Below are 19,219 nucleotides of genomic sequence, written 5' to 3'. Positions count from 1 at the left end.
CTTTCCTTGCTCAATGTTCTTTAGTCTTTCATCTCCTGTGAAGTGAGACCAGCAAATGCTTTGATAAGTGGAGTGAAAGATTGTCTCGTTTCACTGTAGCCTTTTTAAGTGTTGAAATGCTACAGTATTTTATAACTTACTAAAACAATACTGCTCAGGGACTCAACACTGAAATCCCTACGCCTTCTAAAGTGAGTGAATCACGACCAATATCCCTACGCCTAACAGAGCAACTGTACACTAGAGAGCTGTTTTCTTCTCTCTACCTAATGTAGCAAACACACCACTAAAACAAAAGCTGCATGCTACAATATACTTTCTGCACTTAAGTACAGTCTTAAGGAACGCCAGATATCTAAAACAAAAAATGGATGATGGATATAAATAACGTTCAGTCCTAACTGCTATTTCAGTTGACTTGCAGATGACTGATTAAAGCCAACCTGAAAACAAACAGAAATATCTACTAGGTTACTAGAGTTCCAAGATTATTGTACCCAAAATGGTCTCACTATTGTTCTTTTCAGGAAGTTTAGCTGGAGATTCAAATACAACAAAGAGCCAATCATGAAGTTGCATAATCTCCTGAGAAATTGCTTTTTTTGTAGAAAAGGATTACCATAAGCCCTGATGCATATTTATTCTTCTGATCATCCTCTGTATTTGTGCCTTATAAATTATGACCATGTCTCATATCAGAAGACTTACAATAAGATGATTTTTAAGGAAGAAACAAGTAACTTTGTATTTTTCTTATTTAATCTGAAGTTTAAGGACCAGATATCCCAGTAGTGTAAATCAGCATTAGTTCACTAAATTCAGTGAAACTGTGCAGAATGGCATTATCTAGAAATCTGGACCTCAATGTCTACACTAACACTGTCCCCATCTTTGTCTCAGAAATGTGGTATAGAAGTTGTCACTGCCCCTTCAGTACAGAATTGAAGGATACCACCCCACAGAAGGATAAAATTTTCAAAAGTCCCTAAATCCCATTTAAGAGTCTAAACTGAAATCAAATGGAACTTGGATTCCTAAGTCACTTATGCACTTTCAAAAATTGTACCCCAGGTCAGAAGATGCAACAAAACAGACTTGTACCTTCTCAGCCCAGGAACTAATAACTGCCAGGGAAAACAACACGTCTCAAGCATACAATTTTGGTTAAAACGGTACGTTACAAGAGTGGTGAGCAGATGCCCATGTCCCCCAAGTGCTATGATTCTCAATGCACTGTGAAGGAGAACCTGAAGGATACGTTAGGGTTGACTATTGCTCCAAAATATTTTCTTCTTTTACCAGCACTCCTATAGTGGAAGAGGCCCTTCTTAGCCCTGACATTCTGGGATGCCTGCAATCCATATCACTTTGGTTTGGGTTCTAACAGTTCATTTCCTTATGCCTGCAAGCTCAGTTGAACTTACGAAAATTCAAACTGTCTTATGTCTGTTTCATACATCATCAGCAAACATAATTAATAGACAAAATGAATTTGTTCTTTGTAATTTGGAGGCTATGCAAATGTCTCTGCTGTACAGAACAGAGGAGGGGATAAAGTTTGGTAAGCAAGGTTAATTCAGCATGGAGGAAAGTATGAAGACAGACAAACAAAGAAAGGATGTTTGCAATAAAATAATCAACAGTGAGGAGAGTGACATAGGAAGTACTTTTGTAAATTACAATTAGCCTTGATGCCTTTGAGTGACAGAAGAAAACAAAGACACAAGGCAGTTATGAAAGATCACCCCAGTGAGCGCCTATATCTCCATCCCAGGTGTTTTGTGCACACAAGGTATTTGTTAACAATAACAATAATAACAATAACAATTAACACTTCTAAAAGCTTGACAAGCACTAACTAAAGTGTTCACATAGGTATGTCAGTATTATCCATGCCTTAAAATGGACATGAAAAGTGAACTCCAGAGAGGTTAAGTGACCTGTTCAATGCCATGCATGTCTCCATCAGGATAAGAATACAGGATCACTTGGCTGTTAATCCTGCACTCAGACCACTAGGCCACATATGAGCTGAAATTTTTCAAGGCAGCACATACATTAAAAATGTATCTACTGTATGCAATTCTTATAAGTCTCAGATAAGGGAAACATGGTTAAATCCCTAGACACTGCTTCGAAAAATTTATCTCACACCCGTGCATGTTTTGAACAATTTTAGTTCATATGTACAGCATCTTTCCTCTGTGCAAACATCTGACTTCGTTACTGCTCAAGCTTACGGAAAGCAAATACAGTAAAACTCCAATAATCCAGCAACCAATTGTCCAGCATTCCCGATAGTCCGGCATCAAAATGGCAAGCACTCCTGACAGAACCCAGAACTGCTCAGGTCAGCCACTCTCAAGTGGGTTACAGCAGAGTGGAGAAGTGTTTTGCTCCAGGGAAAGGGAAGGGGAGGGGTATTGGGTTACTCACGGCATCACAGCCAGCTGATTGAAAAGCCGGCTGCTCAGCACACGTGCCCCAGCGCCTGGTAGGAGATGTGTGGCTGTACTGGGACCCAAGCATAAGGTTGGGGTGGGGGAGTGGGATCGTATTACAGCAGGGAGGAGAAGTGTTTGGCTCCGGGGAGGGGCAGGGGCAGGGGAAAGAGGATTGGGTTGCGCATGGCATCCCGGCCAGCTGATTGAAAAGCTGACCACTCAGTGCACGTGCCCCAGTGCCTGGAGGGAGACGCGTGTCTGTACTGGCAGCTCCGGGACCCAAGCATAAGGTTGGGGGCGGGGAGGGGGAATTGGGTTGGGAGTATGCAGTGTCTCCTGATACTCCATCATATCCTATAATCTGGCACCACCTAGGTCGCAAAGGGACTGGATTATCGGAAGTCTACTGTACCTGGAACAGAGACTGCTCTTCATAAAGGGCTTGATCCTCTTAGGTGTAGCCCTGATACACCAAAGTAGTTAATCATGTGCTTAAAGTTAAGTATGTGAGTAATCTCTTTGACTTCAGTGAATAAATGTACACCATTAAGTATACATTTAAACACATTGCTGGACTGGGCCCAGAGTGGTCAGCACATTGCAGGTTCAATCTCCCAGCCATTTCCTCTGAATATCATGTCTGTACTTCCTTTAGAACGCCCACTTTTCAGGTGACTGTTGGGCAGACCATCAGTTGCATAAATGGGCATAAACTCCATGGAAGTCAACAGAGTATATGATTTACACCAGCTGAGGAGATGATCCACATTCTGAACAGTAAGATAATGTAGGGAAAAATAGCCTGGGAATCATCTCTCCAGTCTCCAAATTTTAATTTTTTTTTAAATAAGTAGTTCTCTATTTATAGGAAAGCCATATATTGGGATTGGTCTCATCCCAGATCTCAGAAATTAGCAGCCACTGTTCACAATGAACTTCAGTAAGAAACAACACAAAACTTCAAAACATCACTATACATTATAATTGTTTTATGTTACTGCCTACATGGCCACCAAATGTAACAGTAATATCCAGATTTCATTGTTATGATTTGCATATCCAACTATAAAAGTCCCTTCACCATGCTCATCACAGCGTGAGAATAATAAAGCACAGAGATCCTAATATATTTCCAAGGTGGGGCTGTATGCTGAGGCTAGGAGCATTTTGGTGTTTTCAGGCATAATACTTCCGAAAAATGAATTATGGAAGTAACCTGGAGAAAAAGATAATGCATGCCATAAAGGAGAAGTTTAGCTAGGAATGTTTGATAGAGGAAAAGGAAAGACTGAATTGTGTTGAACAAAGAAGGCTGGGGAATCAGGATTCTTTGTCCTATTCCCAATTCTAGCACTGATTCGCTGTGTGACCTGTAGCAAATCACTTAACCTTTCTGCCTCAGTTTCCACATCAGTAAAATGTAGATACTTATGTTCTATTTCTGCAGGTCAGATCCACATTTACCTTTAAAATTGTTTTCCTTAATAACTGATTTCTTGATCTACTTTCCAAGTGATATAGTCCACTCAGCTGGCGGACAATCACCAGGGCCATACACTGCTACACAGTACTCTGCCTCCCTGCTCCATGCAGAACCCAGTGACCATCTGTATCCCAAAGGTTCAAAGAACTAACCCTAATTCACTTATTGAGCTATTAACTTTTGCTAAGAAAATGTCTAATGTATTCCAAGCAAAATTCTCTTGATTATTATTTTATAATACAGAAGGATTTACAAAAGGGCTTTTAGATTCAGTGTTCATGCATTCCAAAATGTTTTCCCCCAGCCCATCCTCTCTGCCCCCCACAAAGTGTTGTACCATTAGTACCACTAATTCTATAAATATTTTTAACTGAGATCATAGGCTCAGAGTTACAGTGATGACCATGGTGGCCAAGGGTACTGCTTATGGTAGGATGTTAAGAACTACGAGCAGAAAATTTTAAACCCAATTCACTTGCCACAGCCTGCAGTTAATGCCTAGTACTTAACAAAACAATGGCATGCCCCTGCCAGTAATGTAAAAACACAGTGGATTGGTGCCGGAATGGCACAAACTGACTCACTGACTCATGCCTGGCATTCCATTCCTGGAAGGGGTATTATGTACCCGCAGTATGCTGTATCCTTCAGCTAGTCTCCAAAGTATATTCATTAGAGTTAAAAGGGGGTGAAAACCCCTTATGTAACACTTAACACACTGTAACACATTGTGCTATTAAACAAAGATACCGCTTGAGAAGAATTAAGAAGCTTCTGGATTTCATTACGAAATGTATATTTTGATCTTAAATGAGAAAATAAATCGATTGTGCTTTTTAGTATTTCAAATCTTTTATTGCCCAACTAAAATCCCTTTCCCCCTATCACCTTTAAGATTTTGTTTTGTTTCTTTTTTCTTTTTAAACTTAGAGCATCTGAATCTTTTACATTGTCTGGTCATTCACTTGCCTGTGATTCAGGCACTGAACCTCCAACTACTAATTATTCTTTAGAGTACATTGACAAAACAGCTTCTAAATAAGCATAGAGCAGATTGATATAGACTTTGACAAGCATTTATGGACTAATAGGACTCTTAGAGACAACCTCATCTCTCATTCGAAAACATAAGAAACGTTATTTTGACTGTTTACTAGCACAACAGGGAACACACATATGCCCATTCACAAAAGATTTATGCATTTCTGATCCCATCCAATGTCCTCAGGCAAATGAATACTATTGTGATGTCACCAGAAACTTTCTCTTTCTTTCAATTATTCTTATAACAAAGGACAAAAATGTCTAATGACATCACAAAGGAGAATGAATTCTATTTCTGATGCCATCAGGAACCTTCTACTTCCCATTATTCTGCACCAAAGTGCAGGAATCCTTGGTGACAGGATGACAGAAAATGTATGTCAAATGGGACAAAGCTACAGAGCATTCCTAATAAAATTCGAAACAGCCAGCAGAAAGAATTAGCAATTTGGGATTTGACATAAAACCTGGTAAAGACCTAGCACAACTTCCTTTAAAAAAATGTCATTTAAACTTGTAAATCCCATCCAAGGGCACTCTGACCTTTATCCATGTCCAGTTACTGTGCTAACACTTTTATTGTGTGTGCTGTATTCAGAGAAATACTGACAAAAGGTACCGGAAAAGCTTTTACTTACAGGAATGCAGTGCAGCTTAATCTTTTTGTTTTTAAGGTGCAGTGATTTCAGCATCTAAAATGTAACTTCAGGCAGTCTGAAAAGAAACAGGTTAAAATCTCTTTCAGTTATAATTGGTATTTCAGATTTAATTAAAAATTAAACTTTCATAATGTTTCACCATCCAAAGCAATGCATTATCAGTCAAGCGTGGCTTTTTTTTTTTTTTTTTTTTTTTTTTTTGGTTAAAAAAAGCTCTTCCCAGAGTAGTCTGTAATGAAGAAAGAGGGGGGAAAAAGGCAATTCACAAAAGCAAAATATGCCTCTGCATTAAAGGATCTCAGAATAACATGGAAAGAAACCTCCTGCCCCTTAATTTCAACAATCTACCTTCTAAAAGGAAAATCAGGCATAACAATTAAAAATGACAGAAAGACAACATCACATACCGATGAATGTGGAAAAAATGTTAATTTCAGCCAAATAAGGAAACTGTTAAGACCAGAATGTACAAACTGAAAGAGAAAATATGATTTTGAATAATGCTAGCCAAAATATTTTTAAAATCCATTCTACAGCACATAGGACTTTCAGACAATTGTACAGAGAGGAAAAGAAAGACAGGCAAATTTGAAAAGAGGAAATGAGTTGTACAAGGTGTAAAAGGTACGGGACCTATGTATCCTTTTGCTAAAGGATACACCACAGCTGACTTGGTTGTGAAGTTTTTTATGTTGTAACATCAATGCCCTTTTACTGTGCAAAAATTAGATCACAAAGTGATAGCTATCGACATGCACACCACTTGAACAGATGCAAAATCAAAAACAACTTTTATTTTTCAAATAACAGTTGGAATAACATTAAAAACTCCAAGGGTTACATCATAAGCATGAGTTTAAATGTCATTAGAGCATTTAAAATTAATGGGGTTTTTTCAGAAGTAAAACCTCTGAAACAAAAAACCAAAACACCACCCTCCCCAAAAAGGAAAAACCCAGCAATCCAAATGTGAAAAATTATTAATAAATTACTATTTGGCATTAAGCGGGATGGTTTGGGGCTCACAGTAACAAAACTCATTTTTAAAGATGTAAAGTTTTAATGGAAATAAAAACAAACAAGTACATGTCTTGGTTAAATTATTTTATTTTGAATATATGGCAGTGGAACTTTTAAAATGTATACATTCACAAGAAAATCTGTCCTCTTCATTAGGAGAATACAGACAAAGACCCAATTTATAAACTCGGGGTCTGAATCCAGATTCATACTTTGAACATGTCAGAGATCCAGGGTTATTCAAATGTAGAGTTTTAGTTTAGGCCTGCTTCTAATACAGTAATGGGGAACCTTGGTTAGGTCAGGGACCACTGACCCACAGAAAAATCAGCTGGGGGCAACACACAAGTGAGATGCAAAAAAAAGAAAAAAAAGAAAAAAAAGAGAGAGATAAAAAACCCCAAATCCTCACTGAAGTGGCCCCCAACTGAGAAGGAGAGACAATCTCCACATTCCCCATACACATCAGTGCCTAGGGGAGCCCAAGCTAGTAGATTTTGTGTGTTCCAGCTCCACAGGGGCATTGCAGGAGGGCCGGAGTGCCAGCATGAGCTCTCCAATGATGGGGAAAAGCCCCAAGCCTCCGGGGCCAGATCCAGAAAAGTCAGGGGCCAACATCCAGTCCCCGGGGTTTAGGTTCCCCACCCCTGCTCTAATAGAAAGTATGGATTTCTAGACACCATTAACTGCTTCTTAGTCCTGGAACACACAAAGAGAGAGGTAATATCTGATTCAATCCTAAGTGGAGCACAGGATCTGATCCAAGAGGGGAATATAGCTCTATGGCTAAATAATAGCAACCATAATGTAATGTAAAGTAATTTAATATCCTTATAGGGAGGTGATACCTTCAACTACACAGAAAAGGGGAAGCTAGTGAAATGAAAATTAAAGGGAACCTGAAGAGTGAAATACCTAACCAGTGCCTAGAAACTATATAAAACACCACAAATAGAGAATAAAACTAAATGTACAGGCAGTCCCCGGGTTACGTACAAGATAGGGACTATAGGTTTGTTCTTAAGTTGAATCTGTATGTAAGTCGGAACTGGCTCCAGATTCAGCGGCTGCTGAAACTGATCAGCGCTGACTACAGGAAGCCCTAGGCAGAGTTGCTCTGCCCCCGGCTTCCTGGAATCAGCCGCTGATCAGTTTCAACAGCGGCTGAATCTGGACTCCTGGGACAGAACAGCTGGGGCGCTGCCGGGTAGGTCCCCACAGGACCAACCCAGCAGCACCCCAGCTGCTCTACCCCAGGCGTCCCGCAACAAAAGCCTGGTCTGCTGGAGGGGGGGGGGGGGGGCGCACTAGCTGCGCCCCCTCCCCTCCCAGCAGACCAGGGAGACCCGAGCAAAGCCGTGGAGGCGCAGAGGTCCCGCCGCCTCTGCTCTGTCTCCCTGCTGTGCTGGGGGACTCCCCTCACTGAAGTGGCCCCCAACTGAGAAGGAGAGACAATCTCCACATTCCCCATACACACCAGTGGCTAGGGGAGCCCAAGCTAGTAGATTTTGGTCCCCCGCCTCTGCGGCTTTGCTCCAGTCTCCCCCCAGCTGCTCCGGAGTCCCCCCCAGCACAGCAGGGAGACCCGAGCAAAGCCGCACAGGCGGCGGGACCCCGCTGCCCGTGCGGCTTTGCTCCTTTGCCCCGGAGCAAAGCCGCACAGGCGGCGGGGTCCCCCGCCTCTGCGGCTTTGCTCCTGTCTCCCTGCTGTGCTGGGGGGGACTCCGGAGCAGCTTTTCTCGCCCCGGGAGACCCAGAGCAGCTTTTCTCGCCCCGGAGGACGCGGTGGCGGGACCGGTGCGCTCTGGGAGGTCCCACCGCCCGCGAGCTCCAGAGCGAGAAAAGCCCTGTTCGTAAGTGCGGATCCGACATAAGTCAGATCCGCGTAAGTCGGGGACTGCCTGTATATCTCAAATATAAAAATAAAAAATCAGGAGACCAAAAAATGCCATCATGGTTAAACAGCAAAGTAACGGGCAGATAGAGGCAAAAGGCATCCTTTGAAAACTGGAACTCACATCCTACTTTACCCGGAGGATACCTGATGTAGCACCAAAGCAATCCTGTCAGTTACAGATGAGTAAGTCTAATTTTGATACCAGGCAAATTGGGTTGATACTACAGTAAAGAACACAATTATCAAACCCAAAGATGAACAAAATATGTTAGGGAACAGTCAACATGGCTTTTTTAAAGGGAAACCATGCATCACCAATATACCACAATTATTTTAGGGGACCAAGAAGATTGTGGACAAGGGTGATCCTGCTGACACAGTATACTTGGACAAGAACCAGGGGTCCCCCAATGAAATTAATAGGTAGCCAGTTTAAAACAAACATAAGGAAGAATTTCTGTATCCAGTGTACTGTCAACTTGTGAAACACATTGTCAGATGATGTTATGAAGACCAAAAATAAAACTGAGGTAACCCCCGCCCTCCCAAGAATTAGAAAATGTCACCCATCAATGGCTATTAGTCAAGATGGTCAGAGATGCAATTCCATACTCTGGATATCACTAAACCTTCAATTACTAGAAACTGAGACTAGAGGACAGGGATAAACACTCTGTTCTGTTCATTCTCTCTGAAGCATCTGGCATGGCCACTATCAGAAAACAGGATTCTGAGCTAGATGGACCCCTGGTCTGACCTAAAATGGCCATTCTTATGGATCTCTCCAGTCCTCATAATCACAAAACAGTAAAAGGAGATGGATTCTCTCTCAGGATTGCAGGAGTTTCTGAGGGAGAGGCTGAGTTTGTTATGTGTTGTGAGCACTAGCCATGTTTCTGTTGTGTATGATTTGGTTTTGTTATTTGTTGTTATTTGCTTTAATGGTGTTATTGGTTCCCCATCCCCTTTTCCTTGCAGGGACTAGGGGAGGGAGGTTTTTCTGCTTCAGAGGGGTTTAGCAGTTTGATGCACAAGCATATTTGTTGCATGCTGCTGTCTCTTGCACTGTGGAGGATGTGTTGTGGAGTGTAGGTAAGGTTACTGGCTGTGCTAATATAAAATCTGTCTCTTGAATGAGCAAATTTACAGAGATTTTCTTGGCCCAAGAGTAGTTTGTCTATTGTTTGGTACAGGAAGGACTCTGGACAAAGGAGGCTTTTCTTCAAGTTTTTCCCTTGTTTATGCCCGCTTCCAAAGTAGATTTTTCCAATGTCTCCCATTCCTTCACAATGAGACACCAGTGTCTCATCTCTCTCGTTATGGGAGGTATTTCCTGCTATTAGGATGATTCCATGAGCCTGCAAGAACCCAAATATGGGGCATTACAGCACCAGGGTTCTAAATACCCTGGACAGCCCTTGAACTAGGTTTTAAAGCACCACATAGATGGGGCAGATTTTATTGTATTTGCTACCTTTGAAAACATGAAATGTTTTGTGTGGTGACCCTGATCCTGGCCTGTTGGCTTGGGAGCCCCTGCTAAGAATGTGGAACCTTGGGATGGTGGGGGGCAGTGTTGGGACATCCAAGGGGACAGCAGGAGACAGAGCGTGAATGTGCATTGCCAGATTTTGTGTTCCCTCACTACTGCTGTACATTGTTTGCCATTCCCCAGAGAAAAGCACTCCCCATATTCTCTCTTGTGATTCCTTCATGTGACCTGGACAGAAGTTAGTCCTGGAGTATGGGGTGCCCCTCCTTGCAGAGGAAGCAGAGAGAGATTCTAGAGATGGGGGTGAAAAACAGATCAATGACATGGATTTATGCCTATTTCTAAAAGAGCTAAGACTTTGCTGGCCCCTGACTTGCAGGAAGTCGATGAGGATAGAGCTGTGTGCTCTGTGAAGAACAGTGTTGGGTAAGCACTACCAATTGGCATTCCCTGTGAGATACTGTTCTCTGCAGATTTGGTGAGTCCTCAAACCTGGGCCTGTATGCTTGTAGGGATGATGCTGGATCCCAGCCTGGGGCTGCGCTGCTCTTGGGAAAACAGATGTGGTACCTGATCACACAGAACTCTCCTTTTTGAGGATATGTCTATGCTGCAGAGGTTTTTTTCAGAAAAATGGCCATTTTTCTGAAAAAAACTTCACTTATGTCCACACTGCAATTGCATTCTTTTAAAAATATATATAGAAAGAACAGAGGGTTTTTTCCGACATTGGTAAACCTCTTTCTACAAGGAAGAAATCTTCTTCCATATGAGCACTTTCAGAAAAGGTATGTATGGACAGGGAAGAGGGAGTTCTTTCAAAAGAAGAGGAAAGAGGAAAAAGCACAAGTGACCTGGTGGCCACTCCATCCATAGTAATCACAGCTTAAATGTGAGATAGCGTCCATTCAGTGTGGAAGCTATGTTTTGAAAAAGCAGACTGCTTTTTCGATGTGCTTTGGCAGTGTGGGCGCTCTCTTTCCGAAAAAGTTTTTTCGGAAGATCTCTTCCGGAAAAGCTTCTTCCAAAAGAAGCCAGCAATCTAGACATAGCCTAAAAGATGAGAATATTACAATAGCAGCTTAATATTTTTCTGACCTGTTGGAGTCCAGTAGGATTGAGAGGGTGATGACAATCTCATTGACTTCTCACTGGTTCCTGATGTCCCAGCAAGTCAGCTAGATAGGAAGAGGGATACAGCATTAAGGAGATTAGTGACTTTTGGATAGTCCTACCAGGAAGTGAGGAGTTGATTAACAGCACTTCATTCCTGCAGCTCCCCTTGTCTTAAGAGATACCCAGGTTGACTGTAGGAAACATTTCCATCTCAAAAAGTTGTCAAGCAAGGTGAGGAAGATTGTGGGGATTGTTCAAGGTACAGAGCCCACCCCAATTACTTGTTTTGTTTACAGTATTTTCCATTTTGTATTGTATCCCTCTGTTGTTTTGTTCGCTCCTTCTAGTCTCTATGGCATTGCTCATGCTTGGCTCTCTAAATATTAATGACTACCAGGATGGACACAGAAGGGCACAACTCTCTGAACTTCTCAGACAAAAATAGGCTCATGTTTTCCTTTTGCAAGAGACACACTCAGACCCTCATAATCAGAGGATGTGATTGAAGGAATAGGAAGGGGAATCTTTTTGAGCGATGGCTCCAATGTGATTGCTGCACTTCTGGGAGAGATATTCTTTCCCAGAGTGAGACAGATGTCAAAAAAGGTGCAGGTCCAACTGTTCTGCCACCAGTATACCCAGGCTGCCACACAATCCTTGCATCAAGCTATGAGTGTCCTGGAAGGGAGACATCTTTGGCCTTCATTGCAACCGTGATATGGGTAACCTGAAGCAGATTCACCAACCTTAACTGAGAAGTACCATCTTTTGAGGTGATTCTAGGAAAAGAATGTACAAGGATCCCAGAGCTAGGCCTGATTTTTAATGCCTGGCATCTGCTGTGAAATTTGTAGTTTCCATACAATGTCTATTGGAAGTTTCCCTATTTTTAGCCCACTTTTTCCCGCAGAAGCTCTCTCCTTCAAGAACCTGTTTTCTGTCTTTATTCAGGCTGGGTTGACAAAACAGACACACTAGTTTGTTCCCAGTTGGTCTAGCTGGAAGTTGGCAACAACACTTGCTGTTCAGAGTAGAATATGCTCTGTGCAATTTGATACGGTCTTCTCTGAATTCCAGGCACCACTCCCTCAAAGAGCTGCTTAGTATTTGTAGATTTTTTTCAGGGACTTAGATATCCAGAAAGCCTTTGACAAGGTCCCTCACCAAAGGCTCTTAAGAAAAGTAAATTCTAACGGGATAAGAGGAAAGGTACTTTCATGGATTGATAACTGATTAAAAGACAGGAAACTAAAGGTAGGAATAAATGGTAAGTTTTCTGAATGGAGAGAGGTAACTAGTGCTGTCCTCCAAGGGTCTGTCCTGGGACCAATCCTATTCAACCTATTTATAAATGATCTGGAGAAAGGGGTAAACAGTGAGGTGGCAAAATATGCAGTTGATACTAAACTGCTCCAGATAGTTAAGACCAAAGCAGACTGTGAAGAGCTTTGAAATGATCTCACCAAATTAAGTGATTGGGCAACAAAATGGCAAATGAATTTTAACGCTGATAAATGTAAAGGAATGCACATTGGAAAAAAAGAATTCCAACTGTACAATATGATGGGGTATGTCTACACTACAAAGTTAATTCGAACTAACGGACGTTAGTTCGAATTAACTTTGATAGGCGCTACACTAGCGCTCCGCTAGTTCGAACTTAATTCAAACTAGCGGAGGGCTTAGTTCGAACTAGGTAAACCTCATTCCACGAGGACTAAGCCTAGTTCGAACTTACTAGTTCGAATTAAGGGGTGTGTAGCCCCTTAATTCGAACAAGTGGGAGGCTAGCCCTCCCCAGTTTTCCCTGGTGGCCACTCTGGGCACCACCAGGGAAACTCTATTGCCCCCCTCCCGGCCCAGGACCCCTTAAAGGGGCACGGGCTGGCTACGGTGCCCGTGCCAGGTGCAAGCCTGCCAGCACCCAGCCAGCAGACCCTGCACCTGGCGTGGCTCGAGCCAGCCACCCAATGCTCCCCAGCCCTCCGTCTCTTCCCGGGACCAGACTGGCGGCTCTCGGGAGCCTGCCTAGGACCGCAAGAGGCGGGCACCCGCCTGAGCTAGTGCAGACATCGTGGACCTCGTCCACGACCTCCGCACTAGGCACAGGAAAGTGGCCGTCTAGGGCAGGAGAGCTGCCAGCCTGGCCACCCAGGAGCAGGTTTGCATGAAAATCAAGGTGGTCCACTGAGCCCCCCGACCCTGAGCCCTGAGCTTAGAATGGCCATACTGGGTCAGACCAAAGGTCCATCTACTCCAGTAGCCTTTCTGCTGACAGCAGCCGACCCTAGGTACTCTGGAGGGGATGGACCAAAGACAGTGACCAAGCCATTTGTCTCGTGCCATCCCTCTCCAGCCTTCCACAAACTTTGGGCAGGGACACCACTCCTACCCCCTGGCTAATAGCACTCCATGGACCCAACCTCCATGAATTGATCTAACTTCTCTTTAAACTCTGTTCTAGTTCTAGCCTTCACAGCCTCCTGCATCAAGGAGTTCCACAGGTTGACTATTTGCTTTGTGAAGAATAACTTTCTGTTATTAGTTTGAAGCCTGCTACCCATTCCTTTCCTTTGGTGTCCTCTAGTCCTTCTATTATGGGAACTAATGGAGAACTTTTCTTTATGCACCCTCTCCACACCACTCATACTTTTAGAGACCTCTATCATATCCCCCCTCCGTCTCCTCTTCTCTAAGCTGAAAAGTCCCAGTCTCTTTAGCCTCTCTTCATATGGGACCTGTTCCAAACCCCTGATCATTTGAGCTGCCCTCCCCTCTCCCAGCCTCTCTCTTCCCCTCTCCCACCTCCTTTTCCCAGTCTCCCCCAGTTTTGTTCAATAAAGAGAGATTCTATTTTTGAACACACGTGTCCTTTATTTTGTACATCAGGAAGGGGGGCTAGGGAGGGGTAAGTGAAAGGAGGTGAGGGAGGAATGAGGTACGAGCCCCCGATGGGGAGGACTGGGCTGGCTCTGCGGGCTGCTCGGAGTGGAAGTTCTCCTGCAGCCCCCCGATTGTCCCCTCCCCCCGGATGGCAGCCTGCGGCAAGTGCAGCCGGGCTGATGGCCAAGTGCTGTGATGTTCCGAGTGTGGGAACTCAGGGCACTCCAAACTAGGACTGCTTTGCAAGCAGGGCACCCCTGAGAACTGTCTGTCCGGGGTGGGGGTCGGGTCCCTTTAAGCACAGCCCTCGGCTAGCCTGAGACAGCAGCTCCACGCTCTAAGTCCTACTCTGATGCCCTGCCAGCACTGCTTCCGGCCATCCTTAACCTCTGTTCAGGGTCCACTCAATGTGGACATGCTAGTTCGAATTAGCAAAACGCTAATTCGAACTAGTTTTTAGGTCTAGATGCGCTAATTCGAATTAGCTTAGTTTGAATTAACCCTAAGTTAGTTCGAATTAGCGCTGTAGTGTAGACATACCCCTGGGGACTAATTTAGCTACAACTACTCAAGAGAGATCTTGGAGTCATTGTAGATAGTTCTTTGAAAACACCCATGCAGCGGCAGTCAAAAAAGCAAATAGAATTTTAGGAATCATTAAAAAAAGGATAAAGAATAAATAGAGAATATCTTATTGATTCTATATAAAACCATGGTATGCCCACATCTTGAATACTGCGTACAGATGTGGTCAACTCATCTCGATAAAAGAAATATTGGCATTAGAAAAGGTTCAGAGAAGGGCAAAACAAAAAGGATTAGGGGTTTGGAACGGGTTCCATATGAAGAGAAATTAAAAAGATTTGGACTTTTCAGTTTAGAAAAGGGGAGACTAAGGGGGGATATGACAAAGGTCTATAAAATCATGACTGGTGTGGAAAAAGTAAATAAAGAAAAGTTATTTACCTGTTCCTATAATATAAGAACTAGGAGTCACCAAATGAAATTAATAGGTAGCAGGTTTAAAACAAACAAAAGGAAGTTTTTCTTCATACAGCGCACAGTCAATCTGTGGAACTCCTTGCCAGAGGATGTTGTGAAGACTAAGACTTTAACAGGGTTTGAAAAAAGAGCTAGATAAATTCATGGAGGTTAGGTCCATCAATGGCTATTAGCCAGGATGGGTAGGAATGGTGTCCCTAGCCTCTGTCTGGAAATGGATGACAGGAGAGGGATCACGTGGCGATTACCTGTTGTGTTCTCTCCCTCTGGGGCATCTGGCATTGGCCACTATCAGCAGACAGGATACTGGGCTAGATTGACCTTTGGTCTGACCCAATATGGCCATTCTTATTGTTCTTTCGAGGGAGGGGGGAATCCAGTGTCCCATTCACTATCTGTCTGCTCTTCTGAGTCCTTGGCTTGGAGGATGTTGTACAAATCTTCTCTTCACAAGTGCCCTGGTGATTTGTAGTAAAGAATCCTCCATTACATTGTATCAACTAATCGCTTTGTGTATCATATTACCTCTGAGGTCTCTGCACAGGGCTTCTTCTGTTTGTTTTCAGACACAGAATTTCATTTGTTCCCTATCTTGCCCCTCTTTAATTCATCTTTTTGGGTTTTTGCAGCAACTTTCAAGCGTTTGCGACCAGTATGCTCCATGCCCTTGCTTGTTTTCAGAGTAAGATACAATGCTCACATTTGGCTCATTTCCTGTCTGGCTAACATTTTGCTGGATCAGGCAAAACTAGCCATTTTGAAATCTCACCAGAACAGAGAAGCTAGGGTAGAGCTGTATGATGTGGTAGGGCTGTACCATGTATTGATTACACTTTTGATAAATGGACATGTAATCTGGACACTTTTCAGTTGTCTAGGCACTTACCAATATTTTGAGCGATGATGAAGCTACTTTATTGAGTCATGTTTATTGTTCACCTAAGATGTGTTTTGCTTTATTTTATTCATATCTTTTGGTATATATTTTGTAAATTTAAAACATTAAATGAATTGATGTAAAATGTGATTGTATATGAATAAAGGTGTTTTTCACGTCATGCTTCACTGCCTACACACAGTTCTGGTAAGGCACCAATCAGTGTGCTAATATTATACAAGAAGATATTTGCATATGCTTTTGTATCCCTCATATTCATATAATTTACACACTTACCCCAACACATGCTCTTGTGTGCACATATACAAAGTGCATATGTGAATGTGATCCCACAATTCATTCTAATGAATTCAAGTATTACTTTAACTCAGTTGCCAGAGGAACAATTATGATATTTTAGGCAGAAACAATTGAATGAAAGGAAAGGAAATCCATCTATGGGTGTAATACAACAATTCATAAAATAATCTTATTAAAGTAACCCAGGATCAAAAAGTAGCAAATGTTTCACATATCAGTGATAACTGTAATACTTCACATTGCCATCTGAAGATCTCAAAGTGCTTTCTAAACATTAATAATTAAGACTCAGAACCCCCATCAAGGTTGCATGTCATATACCAATTCTTGAGACATAGAAACTGAGGCACAGAGAGGTTAAGTGACTTACACAGTTAGAATCAATGGAAGAACTAGAACTAGAATTCCTGACTTCTTATGCTATATACTTTGAGTACAAGACTATCCTTTCCTTTCTTGACTGGCATATACACAGCACAAGGAAAGAAATCCAGAAAAATAAACTGAGTCTATAAGAACTAGCTAGTAGTGCAGCTGCCAGGTAAGAGATAAAGTTTCCTGATCTGAATTTCTAGTTCTTTCCTTTTTCCCCCTGGTAACATCTCAAAGCTCACATTGTGGCTTTCTGGCAAAGAAGAGAATGAGGCAGTGAGAGTTGCAGCCAAAAGCAATTCCTTCTGATGCATACAACTGAAAACTAATCTCAACTGAGGAAACAAAAAATACTGTATGTGAAATTTATCTTTGTGCAGAGAGTTAGCAAAAAGTGTATGTGTGTGTGCCCGCACACATACACCCCGAAGCCCTATTTTGACAGCTTATGTGGGACTTATGTGGTACACAGGCTTTATGTTGGCCCTCTTCACCACGGTGAATTTCACCAATTTTTTTTATTCTGTAGGGGCTCTCCTCTTTCCCAGGTAAATCCAAGCATATATTTAGCTGCCTTAACATGCCTAATTCCAACCTAAAGGCTGAACTCATGACTACTCACATCTTGTTCTATGGTATCTTGCTAGTGTCAGTTTCCCATCTAAAGCCCATGGCTATGGCTACACTGCAGCCTTCTTGCGGAAAAGCTTATGCAAATGAAGCATGGTGTGGAATATCACCATGCTTCATCTGCATAATTAATTGGCAGCTGCTTTTGCGCAAGACAGCTCCTTTTTGCTTGAAAGCCTCTTGCGCAAAAGCGGCTGCCAATTAATTATGAAAATGAAGCACGGCAATATTTCATGCATTGCTTCATTTGAATAAGCTTTTCGGCAAGAAGGCTACAGTGTAGACTGATGCCTACACCATAATCACCCTTTTAGTAAGAAAGGACACAAGAAAATCTAATGTCCAATATGACACAACAAATCAACCGCTATTGTAGGTTAAAAGGACTCCCTCTTCCCAAAGCAATTCAAGTCTCAAGATCTCTGTCATGTGGCTAGGAGCCACCAGCTCAAGAAACAGGAGCCTCAGCAAGATTGCATGACAGCCTATTTATGTCATAGCATTTTCATTACCATCATGAAGAATTTGGGGGGAAATTGCCATAATTAACACACAATATATGTAACTTACAAATCCTGAGGGGTTATACTAGCTACACATTGGCAATGAAACTGAGTCAAAACATAAAGAAAATACGGCAGGAGTGAGAATATCATTTTGTATCTTATACCACCTTCCGTCCAAACATGTCCAATAACTTTACAAATACAAACGTTCATGCTGTATGCCATAAGTATTATCACCTACATTTGCAGATGGGAAAACCCAGGCATAGAGAGGGGAAATGATTTGCACAAGGTCAGTCTGTGTCAGACTCTGGCTACGTCTAGACTACAAGCCTCTTTCGAAAGAGGCTTTTTTGAAAGAATCTTTCGAAAAAGCCTCTTTCGAAAGAGATCGTCTAGACAGCAACCAGTATTTTCAAAAAAGAGAGCTGCTTTTTCGAAAGAGAGCACCCAGGCAGTCTGGATGCTCTCTTTCGAAAAAGCACTATTCCTTGTAAAATGAGGTTTTTCTCTGGTCGAAAAAACTGCCACATTCTTTCGATTTAATTTCGAAAGAATGCGGCAGCAGTCTAGATGCAGGGGAAGTTATTTCAAAAAAAGGCCACTTTTTTCAAAAAACCCCTGTAGTCTAGGTTTTTCCCCACGCAGGGCAGGTGGATTTAACCATAAGACCAGTTCTACAGGTAAAATGCTGACAGTTTTGAGGCAAGGTGGAGTTGTCTTAGGGTACTCCATTTGTAGCAGCATATGCATCATGTATAGCTACACATGGCAGTAAGAAGCAGGTGTATCCACACACTAAGCTGTGTATCTACATGTATCAGTGAAAGATGCTGACAGGTGCTGGGAGAAAAGGCTTCAGCAACATGGAGCTGCCAAAGCCTCTCTCTGCAGTGGGGGGAATGACTCCAACATCTTTAAAAATAGCAATGTAGAGAGGAGGTAGTCATTGCTCGGGCATGTAGAGAGGGTACATATTCACAGGGTTCAGGTATGCCTTTATTTATATAAGCAGTGCCTCCCTGTCTACATGGTTACTTATAGCTGAGCTATGGGGCTATGTGCTCTATCTGTCACTGAAAGGAGTGTGCAGCATAGATGCACCTCTGATTACTCAGGTGGCTAACTGGCACAAGGAACAATACTCAGGCAACATCTGGTGAGCTTCTGCTCCAGAAAATCCCAAGACTTGGTAGGTACATTGGTAGACATTAGAACAAGTTTTAACTTTTAATTAATGTTTTAAATACAAATCTCATAAATAAGTCTATTTTCCTTCTGTTTGGTCACTCCTATGCTTTAGCAGGATTGCATGAAACTCCAGGATTGGGAAAGCAGAGCTGCCGTGGAAGGATTTAGGTTTACTGGCATAGTTGAATTATAGAAGTTTAATCAGCACCTGTCTTTGCTATGTCTGGTTCAAATCAGTACTCAAAATCTTCCACTTTCATTAGAAATGCATTTATCTGAAAT

At 42.4% G+C, this 19,219-nt stretch overlaps 1 protein-coding gene across 42 annotated transcripts in view; it reads right to left on the bottom strand.

The window, feature by feature from the left end:
• ZBTB20 (zinc finger and BTB domain containing 20) overlaps window positions 1-19,219 on the bottom strand; it is a 723,674-nt gene that overhangs the window by 447,547 nt on the left and 256,908 nt on the right. For 31 of the 42 annotated variants that reach the window (XR_012897274.1, XR_012897273.1, XR_012897271.1 and 28 more), the window contains one exon: window positions 5,610-5,685. The exons of 3 other annotated variants lie outside the window; for them this stretch is intronic. The gene's annotated coding sequence lies outside the window, so the exon portion shown is untranslated. Of the gene's footprint in view, window positions 1-5,609; window positions 5,686-11,137; window positions 11,218-19,219 lie in introns of all 42 variants that reach the window. 8 more of the 42 variants (XM_075906161.1, XM_075906072.1, XM_075906017.1 and 5 more) reach the window with 1 other exon arrangement.

Source organism: Pelodiscus sinensis, chromosome 1 (genome assembly GCF_049634645.1).
Source record: "Pelodiscus sinensis isolate JC-2024 chromosome 1, ASM4963464v1, whole genome shotgun sequence".
NCBI lineage: Eukaryota > Metazoa > Chordata > Testudines > Trionychidae > Pelodiscus > Pelodiscus sinensis.
This window is presented reverse-complemented; position numbering and strand designations above follow the sequence as displayed.